We start from the raw sequence: 21,610 nt of genomic DNA on the forward strand, positions 1-21,610 counted from the left end.
CAATGACACTACAGAAGTGTACTGCCAATGAACTCAGGTCATTTTTTTTAAACTCTCCCGAGGTGATTCCAAAGAAAAGCCAAGTTTGCAAACTACTGAACTACTGTGTTTCACCATGTATAATGCACACTTTTGCCCAACATTCTGAGGGAAAAATAATAAGGATGCACATTAGACATGGGAGTGCATTAGATATGGCAAAATACGGTATATCTGTGAAACCAATTAGCATATTCATGGTCAGATAAGGCTGGAAATAAATCCCTACTCCATTTCTCTGTCTGCCATCCTGTTTAGGAGGGGTCAGGTAATAAAAGCTATTTATAGTTAAATTTATATTTATATTATTTACATACCAGACACTGAAGAGGTGTTTACTACATGCCTCATTAGTCCTGAACACAAACTGAACACCCCAAAGCACTGGGCTGAGTTTTCTAAATATATATATATATATGCCAACCACAATCCTCCCCAGGTCTCCTTAATCAGAGACTCTGAGACTGGGTGCTGGGAATTTGAGGGTCTTTAAAACTACCTGGATGAGCTGATTCAAAACTAAGGTTGGGAACTGCTGAGCCATGTAGATCACCTAGAACTTGTGACATCGTTTGGCTCTTATCATACTGATGTGGATATTTGTACAGAGCTGGATTATGGGGTGAACCAACCAGAAAAAAATGCCGGAGGTATCAATATATTAGAAGTGGTAAAAATACCACAGAATGTATTGCCAGCGAACTCAGGTCTCCTAACAAAAGGCAAAATGTAATATAGTCCCATTGCTACTACATTAGATGACCTTCCAAAAGAAATTAAAAGGGAAAACAGAAAAGCATTTTTGTCAGTGTTGACCCCTACTCACTATACTAATGTTGAACGAGTATTTTCAACACCCACAGTGCTCACATATGTTCATCCAGCCCTCATTTCATGTTAGATTTCCCTGGTGCTGTTTGGGGTGGTTTTTTTTCTTGTGTTCTGTATGACTGACAGCAAAGCCAGTAGCACTGCCATTTATTGAACACTTAACTATATTTCTGGTGCGTAGCCTTATTATAACTTTTTACTCCTAACCCAAACTCCTCCCATACAGGGAAGTATTCATTTACTTATTTGCTCAGCAAGTATTGACTGCCCACTGCAGATAAGGACAGTATTTGACAGCCTTTGGAATGGTAACGTGAATCCGAGTCCCTACCTTGTAAGCTCCTGATCGTATGCCTCTGAACATTGTTTTATTCCTTTTACACCTCAGAGTTTCCTCCTCTGTAAAACAAGGGTAATAATATCACCACAAACGAGTAACTCATTAAAGCACCCAACACAATGTCTGATGACTCTTCTTCATTCAGTAACTGTAACAGGCATCTGAGACTTTCTGCTACTATGCACACTAACTGTGCTGAGAGACTGAGTGCCGGACACCTTTACCTCATGAACAAATTCACCCATCCATTTGTTTATTCATCTATTTGGTAATTCAATCAGTCAACAAATCATTTTCTAACGCTATGCTAGGCTGTGGGAGCGCACCGGGAAGGCGGAGACAGAGTGATGAGTAACTAGTGATGAGAGCTGCAGTGGAGGTGTGCGCGCGAGGCACCCTGGCAGTGCAGCGGCCCGGCCGGCCGGGGACCTTGCTGAGAGCAGTAGGCAAAGGTTTCATGGCACAGGAGGGAGGGAGGGCAAGGGAGTGCCAGGCAGAGGGAAAACCGGGAGCCAGGACAGGTTTCTGGGATGATGGCCATCCCTGACTGGAGAGCAAGGCCCTTGAACTTGCCCTGGGCTTGGCAATATGAGAGGTTGGGATTTAATCTTTGAGCCTGTAGACTTAGGCTTACCGCCTATACTTCTCAGAAAATCCTCATTAAGATTCGATGTGTTACCTATGCCATTCTTATTAATAAATTCAGCAAAACTGTAGGCAAGTGGTGTTTCCATTGTCGCAATCACTCAATCATTCACTGGCAGGTAACTGCAAGTCCAAAGGCAAAAAGGAAATGCGGGTTTAATAACTGTTTGCCATGGATATTCGTGTGATTTTCATACTATTTTTCTATCTCTTGGATTTGTTTTATTAGCCTTTAAATATCAAACACATGATTCTGCAGCAAAAATAGGCGTTTGAAATGTTAGCAGAAAGTGGTATTATCAACATTCACTTATTAGGTTAAAATATATTCTAAACACAAAGGACTCCCTCACTGGGGTTTTTGTAGGAAGAAAACTCTGCTGACACAGCTACAAAACACAGGCCAAACCTGTACTCAGCCTCACCCCAGAGGCCGCTGGAGCCTCTGGGCGCTTCCGCACACTCCCGGCAGCCAGGGTGTCTCCTGGGAAGTCCGTTTGAACCCTTACACCCGGACCTTTGCAGCACAATAAGACAGAGGGGGAGTGACGACTATACACAACGGCGGTTGTCTATGAAAACTGGAATTTTCCGTATTTTCCAAAAAGTTTTGATGAACATTTTACTGCTTAAAATGACTCCCAAATTTACATAATTAAATACGTAGTAATGAGAACACAAGTCAAACACTAAATTACTCGGCCTTCACATCTAGCTCTTCCTCACTTCTCATCCGCCCACGTTGCTGTGTTTAATGCAACTGTGACAGACATTAACGCTGGGGCTTAAGCGCCTCGATGAAAAACAGGACCGTGACTGTCGTCAAATCCGTCCGTTAACTTTCATTCCTGCGTCTTTACTCTTCCTAGTGATACCTTGTTTCGGAGGTTATGACTTAATTATATTTTAACAATGGGCACTTTAAAATCAATTTACTGTTACAGCTGATAAAACAACAGGAATACAATGGTTGGATTATTGATCTGCTCCTTACCTAGACAACTTGTAACAGGAGGAAGAGGTTGGAGGAGATTCACTAAAATTTCTCCCTACAACTTACAACAACCTACACCAAGCCAGTGAGGACAACATTTTAATCATTGTAAATATCAATAGCTAACATTGCAGTTTAGAAATCAAATTAGGATTATTATAATTTTATAGAGTCTTTCTTTTCTCAAGAAATTAAATTACAGGAAAAAAAGCTCATCTCCTGGTCGTAGTCTTACACAGCAAGAAACATTTTCATTGTATTTGTGCCTTTCACAGCCCTTAAATTTCAAAAAGATGAGGAGGACGGATCCTGTGTGTTTACTAATCTGTAAATAGAGTACCAGGCCAGGAATCAATTCTGAAATGTGGCATCAATTGCACAGACTTCCACTTAGTTTTAGTTGAATAAAAGCCCTACTAGATACGCAAATAACATCAAACTTGCCAGATTAAAGAGAGGCCCCTCATACTCTAAAATCATGATCGTCAATCATTACTCAGGATTAAGGGATATATTTTAAAAACCTAAAAGCAAGCACTTCCTTTTAACTTCTGACTACTGTGCATTTTGGATTATCGCCCAGAAATAGCATTACTTGAAACAAGACTGCCTCCCTCCTACCATTTATGAGAAGTGCATTGTTACCATCTGCGGTTGTCTGTTGGGAATGAAACTCAGCAAGGCATGCGGCTTAAGGTTCAGAGCCCTTCGGTGGACTATGCTCGCATGTGGAACGCAGCTTCACATTTAAACGGAGCTGATTTTCGGGTTAGTCAGTGTTTTCTCTGCATTGCTATCCTCCCCACCAGAAAGAAGCAAATTAGTCTGAGAAGTAAGACGACCATAACACATTCACATTGTAAAGTGGAAATTTCCTTTAAGCCCTGCAGTGACCAGTGAAGCTTTACTTGTAAACTCTCCAGGCTCGTTCAGGTGAATAATTTTCCCATTTTGTATTTTCTCATTATCATTCCCCTCTCTAGACATCCATATTATTTTCACTATTAGAAAATATTCTTTTAAGAGGCATGTGTCATAGTGAATAATACCCCAAAGATGTAATCATCCAAGGGCCTTGGGAAAAATATATATGTATATGTGTGTGTGTACATAAATAAATATATAATATATATAACTTATAAAAAGTTATAATAGTTCTAAAAAAACAGATTTTGTGAATTTGTATAAAATAGATGTCCAAATAATATCTCTAAAGTATACACAAGAAATTAATAACAGGTTTCTTTATTTAGAGGTGAGGGGAGACTGACAGTCTAGAATGAGAAAGGCATTTATCCATATCATTTTGTGCTTTTTAAAATCATGTAAATGTATTAAACATTTTTTAGTAATGATCCCTTGTGCAATTATCTAAAATTGTAAAAAATATATACTAGTTCTTTATATTTAAAACAAAAATCACATTCCAGCACTAATCTTATCAAGAAATAACCTTTTAATAAGATTATTAAAACAAAGTGTTAATTTATGAAAAGTTCAATGTTCTATTAAAATGCTAACAAAACCCGGAATTACAACCCAACAGGTTGCTTCACTGAATTCATTCATCCGCTCCTGGCACAGACATTCCAAATTTTCACTTAATTAATATTCCTTCTGCTGGTTTCCATAGTTTCTTTTTAAACATGAGTACCAGCAGAAGCTGGCAGTAACTTTACTCATATTCTCAATAATAACCCCCTCTGGCTGTCAGTATGTAGGAAAAGGACGTTTTTCCTACTCAGAAGAGCTGCCGTTTTTCACATCTTTTGTTTTAAAATATGCTAGTAACATTTCTTTCTCTCCCTTACGTGGTACATGCAGTTTGACACGCTTAACGCTTCCCCTGCCTGCGACTCCCACAATGCTCAGTGGGAAAAACGCTCAGCGATAGTCGCGTCGCCGTTCTGCAGCCCGACGACAGCCGCCATGCTACCTTCCCATGACCTCAGAACGGCAGGGGTCTACGGAACTGGGGCCTGACGATAAATTTTTTGGTAGAAACCAATATCACGCTTGAAATTTAGCTGGGTGCAGAGGAGGCCTTGGTTCCTGTCGTGTTTTATACCTCCATGAAGATTCACTCCTCAGCCACTGTGAACAAAGGAATGAATGGTAAGAAACTACATCCGAATGAGTAAATGGCTTGTAGGTCCACTCAACTGGTTCATTTGGGCACAACTAATTCACTATATTCCAAATATCTTCTCTAAGTCTAGGTATTTTCCTATAACCCAAAGAGGATAGGAAGCGGTCTCAGACCTAGTCTTGTACCTCCCCTCTGCCACGTCTCCCCTTGAAGACCTGCTTGTCCTGGCCGGGCTGGGCTACTTGCCTTCTGTGAGTCACAATGTCTTCGACAATGTGCTGCTGGCCTAGAGCAGCATAACAAGCACCTCTGTGTCCCCTCATTTTAGTTTAGAATGCCCTCCTCTTTCTCCCATGATGCTGTAGCTGTTCTTCAGATTTCGCTCTTAGTTTTTACCTAGCCGCTCCGTTTCTGTGCATTTGCACATTCCACAAGGCTGGTGAAAATATTCCTGCTGACCAAATCGGCTGTTGTGGTTTACAATAAGACTTGCAGCCTGATTGATGTGGATGAGCTCCGCTTTCCCTGGTCTGCACACATCAGGCCTGGACCACACATCATATCAGCCCCTGTGGTCGTCGCTTGTGTTGATCTTTGTATTCAGTCCTCATTGATCATCAGTGTCAAAGGTAAATATGCAGACCCCACCCAAGAGGCGCGGGGTCATTGACCTCTCTGGCAACTTCTCTTTGGTCTTGTTGACAACCATGGCTATCCCAACAAGTAAACACACAGAGCTGTCTGTTCTCATGGCCAGTGTGGGCCTTGTCTTGCTCACCCTTACTCTGACTTTGAGACCACTGATCTCTCTGTTTTCCCCTGGAAGGGGTTATTTATCCTATTCCAATGGGTTTGAGTGAGAAGAATAAACTTGCAAGCAAGAGACAGCTATAAATATGCCAGAAAACAATAAACTGTTTTGTTTGTAGTTGTATGTTTCTCCAAAACTTTTACAATTATTCTATGATTATCAGTCAAGGATAAAAAATAATATGAAAAAATGTGCCTTGCATGTATGTGCCATGAAGCGGACTCCCCAGGAAAGTCCTAAGAATAAATTCAAACAGAATTTAAACTCAAACAAATAAGACAGAAATGTACTGACTCTAACCAGAAAATACCTATAGGGGGTGGCAAAAGTAGATTTACAGTTGCGAGGACGTGAAAGTTTACTCTTGAATTATTATTTCTAATTACTGTATTATTTTCCATATAAACAACTGAAAACCTACTTTTGCCCCACCCTGTATATACTATCACTGAAGGACACAAAACCACATTAAAAAGCATACCATCTTCTTGAATGCAAATAATTTAATATTCTAGAATGCTAATTCTCCCCAAGTTAACATACCAACGCAATGCAGTTTCAATCAGACTCCACAGACACGGCAGACATGCAAAATTTGCACCCTCTTCTTATACACACACTCCATTGTCTCATTAAATTCCACTTAAAAAACAAAAATTCAAAGGCAAAATCACTAAGAATTTCGAGATGATGTCAGCAGAGTGTTAAACCAAGGAGGGTGCCCACTGACTGAGGGCCTTGTGCGGCTGCACAGACTGTACACACACAAAGCTGACCCTGCCACCCTCTCCTCCGCATTCAAGAAGGAAGTTTTCCCCTGCCATCGCTTCTTTTTCTCTGTGTTCCGATCAGTAATATTCTTCCTCAAAGCATTTGTCTCCTACTGTATTGTAGAGTTCGTTTATTAATTACATGGATTGGCTTCTGATGCCAGATGACACTTCTGAAGCATCTGGGACTTTGTCCACTGATGTGTCCCATGTGCCTCGCACAGTGCCCAGAACATTCTAGGTGTCCAGGGGACATTTAGGGACCTGAGTGAATGATGAAATGAGCCCTCAGATGCTGACAGGCCTCCCTTCTACCCAATTAAACTCTCCGAGGGAAACCACTGATTTTGAACTGGTGTGCTTCAAGAATTTTTAAAACATGCAACACTTATTTAATCAGGGGCACTGACCTTTTTTCCCTCAAACTGTCAAATTCAAAAAAATGACTATAGCCAACACAATAGCCATCTGGTATAAATGAGTAAAAATTATACTTTTTGTCAGATCAGCAAAAAATACGTATTTTGGTGTGCCACAGAATATTAGTAATTTGGGGGTTGGCCAAAAAATTTTAGTAGCACTTAGTTGTCTTTAGCTTCATTTGAAACAATTGTGTTAGATTGTATTGTGATAGCTGTCGTATCAGCATGCATTAAAAAAAAATCAAAATTGGTGAATTTTTGTGTAGCCATTTCAATACTGAAGATGGAAGAAAATATGTGACATTTTTGGCATATTTTATTTCAAGAAAGGTAAAATCACAATGGAAACACACAAAAAAGATTTGTGCAGTGTATGGAGAAGGTGCTGTGATGGATCAAATGTGTCAAAAGTGGTTTGTGAGGTTTCGTGCTAAACATTTCTCGCTGGATGAGGTTCCAAGGTGGGATAGACCAGCTGAAATTGATAGCGATCAAACGGAGACACTATCTGAGAACAACTAATGTTATACCATGTGGGAGATAGCTGACGTACTCAAAATACCCAAATCAACAGGTAGTGGTGAAAATGAAAAATGTGTCTTCTACTTAACAGAAAAAAAACAGACGGACTTTTTGGCCAACCCAATCGTTTGTGTGTGCCATGAGAAGGAAAAGGCTGAAAGTCACTGAGGCCGAGTTTTGTGATTATTCCTCACTGGAAATGTACTGCACCGACTTCTGAACTTTGGGCACCCTTCCACGGGCCTTTCCACTCACATGTCCATATTACCGCTCATTTGCAGGTTTGTTCATTGAGTAAAAATAACCTTCAAATGGGTCCAGGTTGTCTTTATTGCCCATCTGTGAACCTGGACCGAGCTTTGGATCTGTCTTCGCCCCACATTTAGGAAACATTATTATCAACTGGTCTATTCTTACCACTGGCTTTAAATAACAAAGCGAAGGCTCACTCCCTCAATTCTTTATGTTGGCTCAGGTGTTTCCCCTCTGTTCATACGATGAAGAGCCACATCCATATTCAACTTGCTGCATATTTAAGTATGAAGAGTGTGGATTTATTTAAGTGTTAAGAACAAGTTTGAGAAGCTACACCAATCAAAATCCACGGTATAACTATTGAGTTGAGCTCTGACAGTATTGGGATTTTTCACTTTTAAAGTGTTCTTGTTTGTTTTGTGAAATGACCTGGCTTTGGGGGGTTGCTGGGTAGTTTGGATTTCTGGTAGACAAATCCATTATATTATGAGACATACCTGTCATTTGTAGATCATTATCCAGAACAGGCTCTTTTACACAAAATTACGAGTTCATCGGCTGATTTTGTAGAAACATGTGAAGTCATAAATCCAAATGCAAATATTATAATCTGAGCAGCTGATTTTCCCAGAAATGTCACACAGTGGTTAAGAGAACAGGTACCAATGTCTGACTGTCCACGTTCAATCCTCTCCCTACCTGCCCCTACCTGGGTGGATTTACGTTGCGTTCTCCATGCCTCGACTCTTTCATCCATAAAAAGTTGTTGACAATATATCATCTACCTCATAAAGTTTTTGTGTAGACTGAATGTACCAATTAAAATAGCATCTGGCACAAACTAAATGTCCCATGAGTGTTAGCTATCCTTGTTAGGAGTTATTCAGTAACTAGATAATGGTGTTGGCTGTGCTGGACTCTTGAAGAACTGGAGAAACACTTTTCCTAAATGTAGATTTACTTGCGACTCTCAGTGTTCCTATGTGGTGTTACGAAAATAAACGAATTTGGGCTTTGAGAAATCTGTGACTGGCCTTCTAGTCCCTCTCTCAATCCTTTTAAAGCAGAAAACCAAATGGACCTTGGAATCAGGAGTGTGGGAGTGGGGCAGGGGGAGCCTCTTTGAGCCTGGATTTGGAGGATGGAAGTTCTTGAAGAGTTTTGTTGACGGGCATTAAATTGGCCTCAACGTCTGGGAGCCTGAGACTCCACAAGGTCCCTGATACTGAATCTCAGGCTCATGAACTGAGAAGAATTACTGCCAATGGCAGGCTAAATCGCTTTTGGAGCTGCTCTCTGGTTATCCCCCAAACAGGCAGTAAAGTTTGATTAACCACTAGGGTCTTAGCTGGGAATTCAAAGTGCTGAACTGAAGTCATAAGATTTTAGTAGTTTTTTTAAAGTTGACCTTTTGTAGACCAAGCCAGTAAGACACTGCATTATAGATTTCTGGCTATACTACATCGTATATTTCTGTAATGTTTGAAGCATTTATAGCATGTACACATTACTTTAGAAAAGAGACTGTGTGTGTGTGTGTTTCAGTCCATCTACACAGAAATTCCTATTGTGGGGTCTTATTATTTGAGGTCAGACTATGCTAATATTCAACAAACAGCACAAGCCAGAGCTGTAGTACATCCAGAAAGTTCTAGAAAATGTGCCTCCGAATTCTACAGTATTTTCACAGCACCATGAATTAAAGACTATGAATACAAAAGTAAAGTAGTTCTGTTACATTCAATTACTTTCTTTCAAATAACCTTTTAATTAAAATATAACATTCATAAAAGTACACAAATTAAGTGTACTTCTCTATGAATTATTACAAAGTGAACACACTCAACATAACTGTACCCAAGAAAGAAAACAGCACCCCAGAAGCTATGTTCCTGAGACACAACCCTCCTTTCCTTCTCCTTAAAGGAAAAGAGTAGAATTGCTGGTATGCATATGCAATAGAAGATAGCAAATAATTATTCAAAGAGCAATATATCTGTTCCCATTACAAATGTATATGAATTCCACCTGCTTCACATTTGCCAACACATGGAATTGCCAAAGGCTTAATTTTTGCCATTCTGGGGAATGTGTAAGGGTATCTTAGTGTGGTTTTAATTTGTAGTTTCCTGATAATGAGTATAGTTGGGCATGTTTTCATATGTCTATTGAGCACTGGATAACCTCTTTTGTAAATTGTTTCAAATCTTTTGCCAAATTTTCTATTAATTTTTCTTAATGATTTGTAGATGTTTCTCATGTTCGGAATATGAATCTTTTCAATTGTGCTGACTGCAAATATCTTCCTTACTCTGTTGCCTTTTCAATTTAACTCCCACCAACAAATTTCTTCAAGAATCTTCATCCCTTTAAACCTAGTTCCCCAAATTCTAGGCCCCAGAGATTCAGAGGCATTCTGTCCTAACCCCCTCACTCTAAATTGCAAAATCCATTCATTTTCAAATGTTAGCATGATTGGAAGTTCCTAGTTTTAATGTAATCCAACTTAAAGTTAATGCTTTTTGTCATTTGCAAAGATATTTTGGTCAATCATGAAGACATTTGCCTATTATCTTCTAGAAGCTTTATTTTCTTTCTAACATTCGGGTGCATAACCCATTTGGAATTTATTTTAGTGTATGATATCATGTAGGGGGAATCATGATTCATATACACATATACTCCTCAGCACCAATTTTATCATAAATCAAGTATCCATGCACGTGTCAGTCTATTTCTGCATCATATCTTCTGCTCGGTGGTCTGTTTTCCTATTCTTTTGTCAATATTGCACTGTCTTAATTATGGTAACTTTGTAATAAGTACTAGTATCTAGTGATGAACGTTCTCAATTTTTCTTCTCTAGGAGTATCTTGGTTATTAGTGGACCATGGCATTTCCATATAAATTTTAGAATCAGCCTATCACTTTCTACGAGCCAGATGAAATTTTGACTAGGATTTCGTTAAATCTGTAGATTACTTTGTGGAAAATTGATTTATAATACTGAGTTTTCTGACCCATGAATATAGCGTTTCACTGCCTTTCTGTCAGTGTTTTATAGCTTTATGCATAGATATCTTGCATGTGTTTCATTAATTTTATTCTTAGATATTTGATGTTTTTGGTATAGGTATCATTTAAGTTTTTATTTTCAAATTGCTCACTCATATAGAGAGTAATTTGTGTAATTTGTAGTACATTGACTTTTGAATCAAACAATCTTGCTAAAGTTATTATAAAAATATTTGCAAGCCCTTTGGACTATGTTCACAATCACATCATGTTCAATAATGTTTTATTTCTTCCCGTATGCCTCAAGAATTCCTTGTCTTGCATTGGCTAGAATCTCCATCACAATATTAAACAGAAGAGGTAATAGCAAGCATCTTTGTCTCATTACTGATCTCAGGAATGTTGATTTCAGTATTTCAACATTGTTTGCTATATATAGGGATGGGTAAAATTAAGTTTACAGTTTTGAGTATGAGTTAATTCTTGTATTATTTTAATTATTTTATCTACATTACAACTGTAAGCCTACTTTTTTTCAACCTATATAATTTTTTGTAGATACTGTCAGATTAAGGAAATTCTTCTGATTCCTAATTTGCAAAGTGGTATTATTTTTACCAATGGGTATTGAATTTAATGTTTTTCTTTTATTTTTTAACTATTATAGTAAATTTGATTTTCAAATATTTGACCAAATTTGCATTCTTAAACCTAATATGGTTGTGATATATTTTCCTTTTTATATATCACTGGGTTTGGATTTTTAATATTGTTTAGGATTTTTAGCATCCATGCTCATGAAAGAGACTGTTGTATAATTTTCCTTTGTTATAACATCTTTGTTTTTGGCATTGATTATATTGTCATCATAAGTATTGGGAATTTTTTTTCCTTTTATATCCTGTATTTGTGAAAAATTGGTGTAATTTCTTCCTTTAATGTTTGGGGGAATTAATCAAGGAAGTAATCTGAACCAAAGTTTTCTTCACAATAAAGTCTTTAATTATGGACTATTTTAATAAATACAAAATTGTTGTTTTCTAATTTATATCATTGTTATTGTTTTAAAATTTTTTGAAGCACTTAATCTAATTTCTAAAGTGTTGGCAAACAGTTGGTCATATTAACCTTTTGTTTTCTTTTTAATGTCAGTGAACAAGCACAGAAGTTTCCCTCTTCTTTTCTGACACTGGTTGTTTATGCTTTTTTTCCTGATCAGTTCTTGCAGAGGTCCATCAGTTTCACTAGTCTTCAGAAAACAACTTTTTCATTGCTAAATTTATTGGGGTATCACCTGCTAATTACATAGGTTTTAAGTGTACAACTCTATGTATGGTATACATGTTAATATTACATTGTGTATTCACCACCCAAAGTCAAATCTTGTTCCATCACCATATATTTGACCCCCTTTATCGTTTGCTACCCCCATCACCTTCCCACTGGTCATCACCATAATGTTATGTGTCTGTGAATTTTATTTGTCTGTCTTGTTTGTTCACTTGTCACTTTCAGTTGTATATACTACTCAGCCTTGAGATAAAATAGTGCCACTTGCAACATGGATGGATTTTGAGAATATATCATGCTAAGCAAAACAAGTCAGAGAAAAAGTCAAGAACAGCATTATTCCACTCATATGTGAGATATGAAACTTGGTTTTACTGAGCCTCTCTCCTGTGTTTTGTATTTTATTATTTTCCTTCTTTCCATGTGTTTATTTTGATATTTTATTCTAACCTTTTAAAATGAATATTTAAGTAATGTTTTCACCTCCGCTTCTTTTCCAAAATATTTAAGGCTTTAAATTTTTCTCTATGCATTACTTTACCTGCAGCCTACTAGTTTTGATAAGCTGTATTTTCACCATTCAGTTCAAATATTTTCTAATTTCTATTGTAATTTTACTTCTGAGTTATTCAGACATTGTTTATTTCTTATAACGTCCAATTATAAGAAAATATTTTTGTCAACTTTTATTAAGCTGGAATTCCAACTTAATTCCACTAGTCACTGTACACACTCTGAATAATTTCTAGTTTTTGAAAACTGTTAGGACATTACAGTCCAGCACATAATCAATTTTGTGAATTTCTATATGCACTTGAAGTAAACGTGTATCCTGTAGCTACATGTCACTACCACTTACTTTTCTTTTTAATTTTATTTTGTTCAAGTAGTTTTCTATCTTTTACACCCATCCCAGCCCACCCCCCAGCCCTCCCCAGCACCTTCCTGTTTCCACTTCCCCTTGTTTTTGTCCATGTGTCCTTTATATTTTTATATATCTTTTATAGAAAAATCAAAATATTAAAATGTTTTGAGGACATCTTTACTGATTAAAGTTAAATGTATTAACATTAAAATATTTACTAAATGTTTCAGAATTTCAATAAAATTATATCTATAAATTTTGAAATATTTAATATTCTATAAATGTTATTTTGATCAAAGCCATTAGTAATCACAACAAAAATAATTTGACTTCATTGTTAGTAAAATTGCTAAAGCAGAAAAGAAAGCACTTGAAATATAAGGATAACAATGTGTGGGGTTTTCTATCAGGTTTAGAAACGAACTCCATGTAGAGGATTTCGCTAACCCTTTGGCTAACCAGTAGAAGCCTACTTCAGACAACCCAGTTAAATCAAACTTCTAAAAGATCCAAAAATATACTTCAAAACACCTGTCTGAAATCCATCAATTATAAAAAAATTAGTTTGTGGTATATCCACAATATGTAATTACACTTTCCCCATACTATTGACAAGGAGTCATTTGTGTTAACCTTACTGAGATAACCATGTCCTCTTTGGGATTACAGTGAAACAGAATGGCTAAGAACCATGCTATAGATCTGCAATATCTCAAGCTCTGCAGCGTCTTCCCAGAAGAAGCTACCTGACATCCTCAGAATTAAAGTAGAAAATTCTGGCTCACAATTGGGAATCAAGGTGTAAAGCATTCCAAGCTTGTAAACAGTCCAACTATAAAGGGTCATCTATATACTTTCCAATTTAAACTTTCTCAAGGACTGACGTCAGGGAACAAGTGTCATTCCATTTGAGTCTGCCTATTATATCCATACACTAAAATGCTAGAAAGCTTTTTTCTTAAGAAAACTCAGCAATTATAAATTTACCTAGTGTATGATTCAAATTTCAAAACCATCCCTACATTCCCAAGACATAAAATAAAATGGATTTTTCTTCTGCCACATTTCTAGTATTACTGAGAAAAATGCAGATTTTAAAAATAGCTTACATTCTTTTACATGACCTTAACCAAGTTCTTCTGGTAAGAGATGTTCTTCCGGCACTCACTGACATTCCCCCTAAATCTACTTCTGTTAATGTATAATGTAAGTCTCCATCAACTCTACTAGTGCAGGACTTCAACAGCCAGATTAATGCAATGGCCTTCCTTCTGCTTTCTTCTCCCTTCTCATTCAACGTGCACACATTCCTATCAGTCATCTTTTTAAAGAATTGTTCATGTCATTCACCTTCTTAATCATTAATGGCTGGTTGTTATCTTTGTGATAGTACTCAAGACTTTTAATAAGCTAACCCCACCCAAGTATTCCAGCTTCATAGGCCTGTTTTTGATAGACCACACACCCTGAGCTCTACTGACAGGGGTGTAGGGGTCCTCCCATCAGTGAATATACCAGTGACTCATGCACCATACTTTGCAAGTGTGACTCTCTTCAACCTGGAATGCCCCATTTCCCTGCCTTATTTCCTGAATTGCTCCTTGCCTTTGTAAAGTTCAGCTGAGATGTAACCTTTTTTGAAAACTTCTTAGAGGCAATAGAATAAAATAGTTAATGCACCAGTTCTGGAAACATGCAAGTACAGTTTCAATTCTGACTCCATTACTTTTTAAATATGTAACATTGGCCAAGTTATCTAATGTCTGTGTGCCTCAGTTCCCTCACCTGCAAAGTGGGGATAATAACAGTACTTAAGTCCCAGAGTGAGGATTTAGTGCAGTATGTTCTTAGCAAGATGCCTGACACTTAGTAGGTGTCTAAGAAAAAGTAACTTGAACAGCTTTAATCACTTACCGACTCCTACTTCCTCACAAATTCTAACACCTGTTCCCTCTGGGCTCTTACAGCACCTGGTTCCATGCTACTATCATGGCGCTTACGGAGAGGACTATAATTTGTTGCATACATTAACTCTCACTAGACTAGTCTTGAGGGCAGGACCTTTGCATTTATCTTAATATAGTAACTTCTAGTGCAGTGCCTGACAAAAAACAGAATTTCAATGTTTGCCAGATGAAGAATGACTGAATGAGTGATCCCACATGGGACTGGAAACACCTTCAAAAAAACTAGTAAAAGTGGTAGGATTAAAAATCATCGCAAATGTCTTTTCTCCCCACTTTACAACAGTTGTACAAAGTCATATAACTAGTAAATAGAGTCAAGATGCACATCTGCCATTTGTATGATTCAATGGCCTTAGCTCCTAATCACAATGGTATATACACAAGGCCTGTCTGAAAAATGTCCAGCCATCAATAACGAGAATGATTTGCATGACATTGATGTAAACTGGCAGCCAAAGAGAGTGGGCTGAAAAGTGTATATGTGAGACTCCACTGCACTAGTCAGCGAGAGTGTAGACCCCATAGAGTAGCTTGTGTAGGTACTGCGTGGCCCCTGCATTCAAGATGACTGAGCAATGAATCTGCGTCAACTTTTGTGTTAAGCTTGAACATTCCTCTGTGGAAAACATTTGGATGATTCAGAAGGCCACAGCTCTAGGCAACCAGGAACTGGCAGCTTCATCATGACAATGCTCCTACTTGTGCATCACATCTCAGTTTCTTTGCGAAACATCAAATCACCCAGGTGACTCAGCCCCCCTACAGCCTAGATTTGGTGCCCTGCAACTCTTGGCTTTTCCACAAACTGATTACATCCTTTGAGAGGAAGAGATTTCAGACCATCGATGAGATTTAGGAAAATATAATAGGGCAGCTGATGGTGACTGGGAGAACTGTGTGAGGTCGCAAGGTGCTGCTTTGAAGGGGACTGAGGTGTCACTGTCCTATGCATAATGTTTCTTGTATCTTCTACTATCTTCAACAAATGTCTCTATTTTTCCTGTTATGTGGCTGGATACCTTCTGGATAGACCCTGTAGGGTCGCTGCATGCTGGTGGCAATGTTTGAGCACTTGACTCTCAGATATTCTCAGAGCCAGATATGACTACTTTAGCTAATCTTTTTCTGACATCACTATAGGCTCTTAATAAGAAAGCCTGCATTTTCTTGCATTTAGAATTATATATAATTTTAGCTCTAGCGGTGATCATAAGAGACCCAACAAAGAAGCGGAGAATTGACTGATTTGTCCATGTATACAGACTTCTAGCTCACATAAAGTTTACTTTAACATGTATGACATACAACCCAGACACAGACCCCTCCTCACATAAAGTCTGTCCTACTGAAATGCAGTTTTATTCTGTGGCCTACAAAGCAATTGGATTACCTTCTTTTATTTAAATCATATTAGTAAAAATATTCTATTCAGCCCTGAATGGGCAGATTTCCATTCATACAATCAAGTTTCTCTGATGTTCTCTATCAATGATTAGCAACTCTTCCTAGTAGCAAGGAAATATATTATAGAAAAACATACGGTATTCATTTGAAATTTAATTACTTCAAAATATAAGTTCCATGTTTTGGGCATAAACACTTTACTGTTCTCGATTCAGCTTTACTATTTTGCTCACTACAGTAAAAGGAAAACACACCAAAAAAGAGTTGTTTGTGAATGATTAAATTATGAATAATTTTTATTTAGACTTTCACATTTTCTACATGTTTTCTGTAATGACCATTTTCATCAACTCTGTGCCACAGCCAAAGCCTTGGTGGCTGAATGGGGTGAGGAAGCCCTCCTCCTGAGTGGGGAGGGAAAACCCAATATGAGGAGTTAAGAGTTCAAGTGCGGTTAGAAGGGTATCACACAAAGAAAGGGATGTATGTATATGTGCGTCCATTTAAAATATACATGTGTGCTGCATACATGTGTGCTGCATAAAGCTCCCTAGCACTGTCCACTGAGAAGGGGTGGAGGCAGTGGCATCCCAATCATAATAAGCACATTTCACACACAAATAGTGGCTTCTAAATACCAATTTCCACTAAAAGATGTAAAAATGGCTGATTCCAGCACTGAGGCAACAAGGCAAGTACAAAATAAGTCTGAAAAATCTGCGTGCTCAAAAGTAAAAAGTGCATAAAAAATGATAACAACATGTCAAAAAGGGCACATAAGTCAGGTTGAAGGGAGCTCCCACTGGCCAACTGTGGAACAATTAGAATCTAAAGAAATAACAGATAATCCGTTGACTAGAAAACCACAAATCACTAATATTAATAAATTAAAATTTTGATTAGGAGCAAGATATATACATAGCTTCTAATGACCGCCCCACAAAATACCTACAGAGAAAAAGTTAATTTACAGTGAAGCAGCCGGAAAGGTAGTACCTTAAGCAACTGATCAACCTGAACATCATCAGAAATGAGGCAAACAAACTGTACACTACCTGATAGGGTGCAATGAGAACACAAAATTGCTTCTTTAATACCCCTGCCAGAAAAGCACAACTGGAATCTAATCATGAGTAAACAGATAAATCCAAATTTAAGGGCAGATGCTTTACAAAATAACTATCTTATAGCCTACAAAAGTGCTGAGGATAAAGTCAAGAAAAACTGAGGAACTGTTCCAGGGTGAAAGAAACAAGGAAGCCTACAACCTAAGCTAACATATGGTTTCCAACTAATCCTTATTGGGGCAATTAGTGAAACTTGAATGTTGTCTGAGGGTTACATGGGAGTAACAAATCAGTGTTAACTTCCTGATTTTGAAGTTGTATCATGGTCACAGTAGGAGAATTCCTTCTTTTTGGAAATACAAAAGTACTGAAGTGTGATGTGTCATCATAACAGCAACGTACTGTTAAAGTGGAAAATGTTTATTTGTACAGTATTTACAACATTTCTGTAAGTTTGAAATTGTATCCAAAAGTTTTTTGTAAAGAATGTAGAAAACCAATCCATAAATTATTTTTCTTAGAGCTGATAGAGCAATTCATGATATATAACTCTAAAAAAACATAACTTTAATTACTATGGACTTTAGACAACTCCTGGGTACACACGTTCTTCAAAACTGTATTAATTTTGTGTCATTAATTCACTCAGAAATTTTTCTCACAAATAACCTTCAGAATCTCATTTAAGTATGTGCATGCACATGCAAACACACATGCTCTCTCTCTTTTCCTGTTAAGATAGTGACATGTTCTTAGGTGCCATTTGGCAGAGAGAAACTATGTGAGTTCTATTTTTATAATCAAACAAAATGTAGGTATTACTATAAAAATAACATCTCCCCCGTGTGGCAGAAATTAAAAATACATCCCACTGGAGAATCCTAATATAAAGGCACTTAGTATACCTTATCAAGTATTTTCACACAATTCCATGTGAATCCTCTAAATAGCACACAGCATCTGCAAACAATATACTTAGAGGTAGTTTCAGTTTTCTTTAGGTCAGCATTTTCCAGATTCTATTTGGATAATGTTCTCTATAGCAAAAGGCTGCAGATTTGATAGAACTGCCATAAGAAAACACCAGAGTTCAAAGGAACCAAATTTACCCACAGTATAAAGGTTAAAATGATAGGCAGGTAAAAAGAGATGGCCTCATTCAAAGCACCTGCCTATTCAAGATAACAGGGACATCAAGAAAGCTTCCTACCTCTCCAAGTTTAATCTAAAAAATCTGAAAGTCCACCACTGGAGATTAATTTTTTGGAGTTGGTTCTATCCCATCTTCAGGCTTAGCTTATTAATATGAAGATACTCTGGAAGGAGTAAGACATTTTCCTTCACTTAAAATTGCCAATGGTGAGAACAAGAGGAAGTCACTCATCTGAGCTGCAAATGAAACAACTTATTCCCTATTTCTACCCCTATTCTTAACCCTCTATATTTCTTCCTATTAAGTCACTAGTCACTGATAATTCTGTTTTACTGACTTTCCAATGATTATAAAGTAAGTGGTTTCTCAAAGTAAACTTAATAACCAATTTGACTTTTAAATTAAAAGTGGCTCAGTTGGATACTGTCTCTTCGACACAGTAATATAAATATTAGTATCATGACTAAAATGAATTATTGACCATTTTAATACATGTTGCACAGTACATATTAATATAGAAAAATACATGTTATCAGCAGCATAATGTTGACCATATTCTAATCCATTCCACCTGCTCAAATATTAGTGCAAATAATTATATATTTGTAATGCATCACTGCTGTCGAGCACAAATCTATGCCTTCTGAATAAATGACTTTCCTCTGAGACTGTTTGCTGTTTGGAGTATGATGTGATATATTCATATTTAAATTGGCTTTGTATGGTGAGGCAGACTGCAACCTTCTAAACCACTTAGAAAATGAGTAAGTATGGTTAATTGCCTGTGTCTCCCCCCAAAAGTGATAGTATTCATAAGAACTGGTTTACTGTTACTTCCCAACTAAGTGTTAAAGTACAGAGGACCTAGTTTAAAAACATCAGTCTTGTTAAGCCCAGGGTTATCAACCTAGCTGCTTCAAATCACCAAACACATTTCTTACTCTCTAATGTATCAGGTTTCTGTCTCAAATACACTTGGGTTGTTTCTCCTCTAAATTTGAAAGAGAAAGAACTAATCAGTGGTAAGAATAAAAGTTAGGAGTTAAGGCAACTTTTAAAAAGATTAAACATGCAATTTTTGATACATAAAAATGATCACCTATTGTTAATAAGCTGAGTACATTTTCCCTCACATTTATACTCCTACATTTGCCATTTAAAAACTACCAATGTGCTAAATAATTAACAGAATTGGCAAACTTATGACATTAAAACACTCTGGTTTTGAAGGTAAAAATACTGATTTCTTCTTATCTTCCAAAGAGTTGTCATTTACTCCCATGTTACAAGATATGGTACAAAATATCTGGACTCCTTCTGTTATAAAATTAAGTAGAAACAATATTATGATTATGTAAAATAATACTCACTAAAGAGAACTTTTTGATGGAAATATTTCTATTAGGTACAAATTTAATATTCAATTAACATTTTATGACCACTTATAAAATTTTAAAAACAAAATTTAAAAAGTACTGATCACACATTAGACACACTAAAAAAAATCCAATAGCAAATTAGATACTGAAACTGTGTATCAACTTCATAACCTAAACACTACAATGAGAACTAAATATTTGATGAAAAGAAAATTAGATGAAGCAAAAATTAATGAGTCTTAAGCAAAATTCATGAGTCTATCAAAAAAAAGAGTCAATGTTACATAAGAATTGTGCATTGAATAGTGTGTGTAAGAGTTAGGTTTCAACTGGCTATAGACCTTGAACAGGTCTGTTTGGAATCAAATGAGATAGTACATGCAAGAGGCTTAGCACAGTGCATGGAACTTAAGTCAATAAATGTAGCTATAATTATCTTTATCATGCATCAAAATTTAACATTTGCTCTTTTTACTTTATATAGAATTATTTACTCTAACAATATGGACTGGTTTTTTCCTCCAAAGTACACATGTATTCAGGACAGACTTTCTCAAACAAAAAGAAGTACTACAGGAGCTAAATACAATTAAACTAAGTGGATGAAAGCACAGAATGTTTGTGTATCAAATGCTCCATTAGAAATGTGAGTCAAAATGAGCAATATATGGGTAATATGCAAAATATTTTTACATTAAAAACAGTTAAACTCCCAGATGTGAGCCTTTTAAGTCACTAACAAATTATGCTGAGTGAACCTTATTGTCACAGTTCAAGCATGCCTCAGGCACTGACATAAACACTGAACTACCTTAAGGGGTTTTGTGGCATTTTAGGAACCAAAATTTATTTGGTTACTTGTAAATATTCAATATCACAGATGAGAAAAGGGAATGTTAAGGAAGCAGCATATTCTCCACTTTGAATCAATCTAGTGGCTGAAAATTCAATTATTTTACTAAGAGCCAGAAGGATAACATTCAGATGGTGAAGTATTTAAAATGAGAGAAAATGGCCTAAAATATACCACGCATTAACCTACTTGCAAAAAATTAACCTTCTAATTAACCTATTAGGAGCTCTTTTTAAAACAAGAAAAATGCTAGAGACTTGCAACCATGGTGATACCCATAAAATGAGGCTAATAAATAAGTTTCTTGGAATAATCACATAGTCTACTGTTCCATCCAGATATTATTTAATAGTTCTTCATAAGGACTATTTATCTATTCTGGCTGAGTGTCTTTCTCCAATGTCATAAAAGCTAGACTTCCTTCTTAAACCGTGTTCTATATTTCACTTTCTGTACCATTTTATGCAAACATAATATACTCAAGTTTTAGAAAAATAATTAATTTATAGCGTTTTAGAGCACATTTTCAACTTCAACACATTACCTAAATATTGTTAACTCATGTGGAACTGCAGAAAATTGCAAAGATTATCTTTATTCAAATGTTGGCTAAAGTTACTAATATACAAAGTTTCATTATTGCTACCTAAAATTACCATGTACATATGAAAAACATTTCTCTTATTAATCATCTCTTTTGAGCCATAAATTTCAGGCAAAAATTTAAAAAAAATTTTATTTATCTTTAGAGAGGAAGGAAAGGAGAGGAAGAGAGAAATATCAATGTATGGTTGCCTCTTGTGAATCCCCTGCTGGGACCTGGCCTGCAACCCAGGCATGTGCCCTGACTGGGAACCGAACAGCGATTGTGTGGTTCGCAGGCCTGCACTCAATGCACT

At 36.8% G+C, this 21,610-nt stretch overlaps 1 long non-coding RNA gene across 1 annotated transcript; it reads right to left on the reverse strand.

The window, feature by feature from the left end:
• Positions 1 to 15,064: 15,064 nt before the first annotated feature.
• Positions 15,065 to 21,501, reverse strand: LOC118992438 (uncharacterized). Its single transcript, XR_005067638.1, has 3 exons — positions 20,951 to 21,501; positions 17,916 to 17,920; positions 15,065 to 15,077 (listed from the first exon to the last, which is right to left on the reverse strand). It is a non-coding gene; the product is annotated as an uncharacterized LOC118992438 (long non-coding RNA).
• Positions 21,502 to 21,610: the final 109 nt, after the last annotated feature.

The sequence above is a fragment of the Sturnira hondurensis genome, unplaced genomic scaffold (genome assembly GCF_014824575.4).
Source record: "Sturnira hondurensis isolate 20B ecotype Veracruz unplaced genomic scaffold, ASM1482457v3 Scaffold0008196, whole genome shotgun sequence".
NCBI classification, from domain to species: Eukaryota; Metazoa; Chordata; class Mammalia; order Chiroptera; family Phyllostomidae; genus Sturnira; species Sturnira hondurensis.